The sequence below is a fragment of the Elephas maximus genome, chromosome 1 (genome assembly GCF_024166365.1).
Source record: "Elephas maximus indicus isolate mEleMax1 chromosome 1, mEleMax1 primary haplotype, whole genome shotgun sequence".
Classification (NCBI taxonomy): domain Eukaryota; kingdom Metazoa; phylum Chordata; class Mammalia; order Proboscidea; family Elephantidae; genus Elephas; species Elephas maximus.
Genome location: NC_064819.1, coordinates 43,123,364 through 43,130,407, shown reverse-complemented (window position 1 = coordinate 43,130,407; position 7,044 = coordinate 43,123,364).

Sequence of the window (7,044 nt, the reverse complement as noted above, 5' to 3'; positions counted from 1 at the left end):
CATTTTATTTTCTGTAAAACTCCCCTTTAGAAAATGTACCCAAAATGCATTTTTATACAGGAGGAAAAATGAATTGAGGAAGAATGGCAATTTTTCTGAAATTTGACAAAAATGGAATTTTTATCTCACATACTACACAAGAGAATCACGTTGAAAGTTACCCAAAAGCAAATATTTAAGGGGTTTATGAGCCTTTTCACATCAAATGATTTTACGAAAAGAGGAATGACTCACGAAGAACTACAATGAGATAAGAGTAATAATAAAGTATGCAGGAAGTATTTTTTTTCAATTGGTATAGGCTGTCAAGTATATGTTTCAACCTGGCAATTGTAAGAGGAGTGAAATCTGATGTCTTGATGACTAATAGTTTTTCTAACTTGAAATGTTAGACTCAGGATAGAATAGAATAGAAAAGCTAAAGAAAGATGAGTAAAGAATATTCTTTGACCATCATATAAATTGAAATTGTGCAAAGAAATGGTGGGTTATAAACTTTTTATACCCTTTTATTTATCCCTCAGAGTGACCATCAAAGGATTTTTCCTATAGTTCAGCAAGTACTTTTTTGAAAAAAAGTTATAGGACTTCCATCAAAACAAGTTGTGCAGAGAAGTGTTACTAAACATGGGAATGTATATATATGTGGTCACCTTTAACATGCACAGATTTTTTTTTAAAGTGAAAACTGCACAACTGAAGTTTCTTGAATTTTTTTTCTATAAATATAAGCCTTAAAATTTTAGTTTTAGAAATTGTTGTTAGGTGTCATTGCATGACGGTATATGCAACAGAACAAAACACTGCCTGGTCATGCACCATCCTCACAGTCTTTGCTGTGTTTGCGCCACTGTGTCAATCCATTTCCTTGAGGGTCTTATTCTTCGCCGACACTCTACCTTGCCAAGTATGATGTCCTCCAGGGACTACTTCCTTCCGATAACAAAGTACGTGAGATGAAGGAGTGCTCTGGCTGTACTTCTTCAAGACAGACTTGTTCATTTTTCTGACAGTCCGTGGTATATTCAGTATTCTTTGCCAACACCGCAATTCAAATGTGTCAATGCTGCTTTGGTCTTTTATTCATTGTCCAGCTTTCATATGCACGTGAGGCGATTGAAAATATCATGGCTCAGGTCAGGTACACCTTAGTCTTCAAAGCGACATCTTTGCTTTTGAACACTTTAAAGAGGTCTTTTCAGCAGATTTGCTCAATGCAATACGTCATTTGATATCCTGGCTGATGCTTCTGTGGTTGATTGTAGATCCAGGTAAAATCAAATCCTTGAAAACTTCAACCTTTTTCCATTGGTCATGATGTTGCTTATTGGCCCAGTTGTGAAGATTTTTGTGTTCTTTATGTTGAGGTGTGATCTATAATGAAGGCTGCAGAATTTGATCTTCATCAGTAAGCGCTTCAAGTCCTCTTTGCTTTCAGCAAGCAAGATTGTGTCATCTGCATATCGCAGGTTGTTAATGAGTTTTCCTCCAATCCTGACTCTTCATGTAGTCCAGCTTCTCGGATTATTTGTTCAGTATACAGATTGACTAAGTATGGTGAAAGGATACAACACTGATGCGCACCTTTCGTGACTTTAGACCACTCAGTATCCCCTCGTTCTGTTCGAATGACTGCCTCTTGATCTATATACAGCTTCCGCATAAGCACAATTAAGTGTTCTGGAATTCCCATTCTTCGCGCTGGTGTCCATGTTTTGTCATGATCCACACAGTCAAATGCCTTTGCATAGCCAATAAAACACAGGTAAACATCTTCCTGGTATTCTCAGCTTTCAGTCAAGATCCATCTGACATCAGCAATGAAATCTCTTGTTCCAGCTTGAATTTCTGGCAGTTCCCTGTCTATGTACTGCTGCAACCATTTTTGAGTTATCTTCAGCTAAATTTTCCTTGCCTGACATATTAATATATTGTTTGATAATCTCCACATGCTGTTGGATCACTTTTCATTGGAATGGGCACAAATATGGATCTCTTCCAGTCAGTTGACCAGGTAGGTGTATTCCAAGTTTCTTGACATAGATGAATGAGCACTTCTGGTGCTGCATCAGTTTGTTGAAACATCTCAATTGGTATTTCATCATTTCCTGAAGCCTTGTTTTTTGCCAATGCCTTCAATGCAGCTTGGCCTTCTTCAATACCATCAGTTCTTGACCATATTCTACCTCCTGAAATGGTTGAACATTGACCAATACTTTTTGGTACAGTGACTCTGTGTATTCCTTCAATCTTTTGATACTTCCTGTGTCATTCTGGAAACCCTGGTGGTGTAGTGGTTAAGTGCTACGGCTGCCAACTAAAGGGTCAGCAGTTCGAATCCACCAGGCACTCCTTGGAAACTCTATGGGGCAGTTCTGTTATGTCCTACAGGGTTGCTATGAGTCGGAATCGACTCAACGGCACTGGGTTTGGTTTTTTGGGTTTTTGTGTCATTCAATATTTTGCCCATAGAATCTTTTAAAATTGCAACTTGAGGCTTGAATTTTTCCTTCAATTTTTTCAGCTTCAGAGATGCCAAGCATTTTCTTCCCTTTTGGTTTTCTAACTCCAGGTCTTTATACATTTCATCATAATACTTTACTTTGTCTTCTTCAGCTGCCCTTTGAAATCTTCTGTTCAGCTCTTTTACTTCCTCATTTCTTCCATTAGATTTAGCTACTCCATGTTTAAGAGCAAGTTTCAGAGTCTCTTCTGACATCCCCTTTTTGTCTTTTCTTTCTTTCCTGTCTCTGTTTTTTAATGACCTTTTGCCTTCATGTGTGATGTCCTTGATGTCATCCCACAACTCATCTGGTCATTAGTGTTCAGTGTGTCAAATCTGTTCTTGAGATGGTCTCTGAATCAGGTGAGATATACTTAAGGTCAGTTTTTGACTCTCATGGACTCTTTTAAACATCAGCTTCAACTTGAACTTGGAAATGAACAATTTATGGTCTACTCCTGTCAGCCTACTGCCCTTGTGCTGACTGATGATATTGAGCTTTTCTGTTATCTCTTTCCACAGATGTAGTTGATTTGGTTCTCGTGTTTTCCATCCAGTGAAGTCCATGTGTATAGTCACCGTTTATGTTGTTGAAAAAAGTATTTGCAATGAATAAGTCATTGATCCTGCAAAATTCTATCATTCGATCTCCCACATCATTTCTATCACCAAGGCCATATTTTCCAACTACCGACCCTTCTTTGTTTCCAACTTTCGCATCCCAATCACCAATAATTATCAATGTGTCTTGGTTGCATGTTCGATCAATTTCAGGCTGCAGAAGTTGGTAAAAATCTTTAATTTCTTCATCTTTGGCAGTAGTGGTTGGTGCATAAATTTGAATAATCCTATTAACTGGTCTTCCTTGTTGGTGTATGAATATTATCCTGTCACTGACAGTGTTGTATTATTTCAGAATAGATCTTAAAATATTCTTTTTGATGATGAATGAGATGCCATTCTTCTTCAATTTGTTATCCCTGGCATTGTAGACCATGTGATTGCCTGATTCAAAATGGCCAATACCAGTCCATTTCAGCTCACTATTAAAGCCTAGGGTTTTGATCTTCATGCATTCCATTTCATTTTTGATGACTTCCAATTTCTTGGATTCGTACCACCACGTGTCTATCAGTTTGTCTTACTGTGGTGTCTTTCATGTTGCTGTGATGCTGGAAGCCATGCCACCAGTATTTCAAATACCGGCATGGTCATCCATGATGGACAGATTTCAACAGAGCTTCCAGACTAGGACAGACTAGGAAGAAGGATCTGGTGGTCTACTTCTGAAAAAATTAGCCACTGAAAACCTTGTGAATAGCAGCGGAATGCTGTCTGACATAGTGCTGGAAGATGAGCCCCTCAGGTTGGAAAAGCCAAAACCCATTGCTGTTGAGTAGATTCCGACTCATAGTGACACTATGGGACAGAGTAGAACTGACCTATAGAGTTTCCAAGGAGCGCCTGGTGGATTCAAACTGCCAGCCTTTTGGTTATCAGCTGTAGTGTTACTGGTTGGAAACCTCAGGTTTTGCTTGGCATGACTCATATCGGCCAATAAATGAGAGACCAAGGTGGAAGAATGTAAAGGTGCCTTTTATTTCATTGCTCAAGGAAGGAAGCAGTCAGTGCTGCTGCCTCCAAGACTGTTTTATGTAGGCAAGGAAAATAGTTACTTTTAAGGGGTTTAATCGACTTGAGGGCACTGGGCAGGTATGAGTAGGGAGTTCATACAAGTTATATCAGCAACACTCAGTCATACCACACAGGGGCCAGGATTTCCAGGGGGCAGGCCAAGCAAAAGAACAGCAATTCTGATGCAGATTTGCCAAGCAATGGTACAGAAAATGGTGAGGCTGGCAGAGCAAAGGAGCCAACTCTGATGCAGATTGCAAGGCCAGCCAAAGGAGCTGCAATTCTGATGCAGACTGCAAGGCTGGCCAAGCAAGCTGCAGTGGAATTTTCTGCAGCCTGAAGACCTCTGTATTATTTCCTCATTTTCTTTTTTTGGACATTGGTCACTCAAAACTAGTGTCCATTCTGAACTATAGCCTTGGCTTGGAATTGTTTGGCATGTTCTCCTGGAGGGGGGCAAATATTGGACATAGGCTTGAACAGTTGGACTTTTTAACCAGAACATGCAGGCAGGGTTACATTGTACGCAACAGCAGGAGCATATACCCACGACCATTATTAACATTATAAAGATAACCAATGATTTTAACCATACCCATCATGGGTAACCATGGGTAACGATGATGCTAGCCAGCTAAAATTAGGACCCAAAGGCATCATTAATTGTTCAGTGGTCACACGATCTTGTTGTAGTTTTCTGACTACTAAACTCAGCTTTTCTTGTTTATGTTCAATCTGTTTAGATGCATTGACTAAAGAGCAACAGCTAGCGTTGATATAGAAACTTCTCTGTAAGAAGCTAACATTACATTTGAGGCAACCCGATTTTGTAGGAAAATGGTTTCGATGGAGTTTACTTCAGACTGCAAAGTTTGGGTCAGGCTTTTGGTGATACTGGCTCCTGTCTCAAGTGACAGAGATACATTCTTAATGAACTGGTGTAGGGTATGAATGTCATCATAATTCTTCCCAACCCCAAGCACTGGGAATAGCACCCTCAGTGCCTTTTCGCAAGCAGTCTTAGTAATATCTATGGTTTCTCTGTTAAACATATGGATGCTTCAGGTGGAATACAGAACCTCTTTAGGGAGAGTAAATGTATGCCTCCTGCCCACATCCAGCCCAGCGTACATGCGCCAGTATGATTAGCTGGCCATATCTTATAGGCTGAATACCCACACAACCAATAAAATCCTGATGTCTTAATGAGTAGGCTACAGGGGGAAATTGGAAGACTGCTTTTATAATGCTTTGATGGGTTACACTGTGTCCTAGTTTTTCTGACTTAACCGTGCTAGATCTGACCCATTTAAAAGAGGTGTTGGTATTGAATTTGGTCCATGTTTGGTTAGAGTAGACCCAGGTAGTATTGTATTGAGGCCACTGTCCTAGTGTTGAGGCATTATGGGTAGGATGCCACTGTATGCACCAAAATATGGGGTAGTCAGACCTCACAGTGGTGTATTGGACTCTGTCTAGGGTTTTGTTTTTATTTATTAATTATGCACCCTCTTCTTTTAGCCAGTAAACTGGATGAAGGGTACAGGGATTATGTGTAATCCTTGCCCTACATATGAGGGGAAATGTGAACAAATCCAGCAATTGTTAGCCCATGCAGTATGGTTTACAACTTCCTGGTACAACCTATTAAGAACATTGAAATCCCATTCAGCATTTACACACAGGGTGACTCCTAGGAATAACCACATTACCCTGCTCATGATTGGTTCTGCTCACTCAAAGGTCTATAGCAATCTAACCTGTTTAAGTAGAGTATACAGGTACAGGAAACATAATACTAATACCAAGGTTATTAGCAGTGTTAAGAGTCTTTGGGGGATCTCACCCATGCAGGAGGGTGAAAACAAGTACTTACGGTCTTGACTGGCTCACAAGTCCATTCCTCACAGTTCTGGTGAGTTTGTCTCTCAGCGTCCGGCAGGGTGGTTTTCTTTACTCAAGTATGGTGAATCCAAGCTTTGAATCTGTTGAGTTTGACAGCCATCAGGGTGGCCAAAAGAACTTCAAAGGGGCCAGTCTACTTCTGCTGAAGGGGGTTGGCTTTCCACGCCTTGAGAAGGACCCAATCACCAGGCTGCAATGGATGGACGGGCACCTCTGGCTCAGGTGGGCTCCTCAGGTGAGTGTACCTTTAGAGAGAAGACAGAGTCACCCAAAGGGACTGCAAGTATTTAGTAACTTGAACATCTCCAACCTCATGGATGGGGAGAGGTCTGTCATCATTAAAGCAAGCTACATTGGTCATATTGGGGTTCTCTCATAAAGGGTGTTCGTATAATAGCTCAAATGGGCTAAGTTTTAGTTTGGCTCTAGGGGTGGACCGAACTCTCAAGAGGGCCGTTGGCAATGCCTTTGTCCATACCAACAGCTTTGCTGGGTGTCTCTTTAGAATCTGGTTAGCCTGCTCTCCTTTACCACTGGACTGGGGTCTCCAGGCTGTGTGTAAGTTCCAATTAATATCCAGGGCAGTTGTCACTGATTGCACCACCAAAGCCACAAAATGGGGTCAGTTGTCACTGTCAATGGAGACAGGAAGCCCGAATCAAGGGATGATTTTGTTCAGGAGGTGTTTCACAACCTCAGTGGCATTTTCAGTCCTGCAAGGAAAAGTTTTAACCCAGTTAGTGAAGATGTCGATAAAAAGACAAACATATTTGTAATTCCAGGGACCTCGAGGCATCTCAGGGAAATCTACCTGCCAGTTGTCTCCAGTCATTGCCCCAGTTCGCTAGACCCCTTGGGGTGCTTCAGCAGTGTTTTGGGGATTATTGCACATCTGGGGCAGCTCTTCACCACTGCCAAAATAGTGGCATGGACTTTTGGTCCAATTAAATAGTTCTTAACCCAATCATATAGTCCATCGTGTTCATAGTGGGTGGACTGGT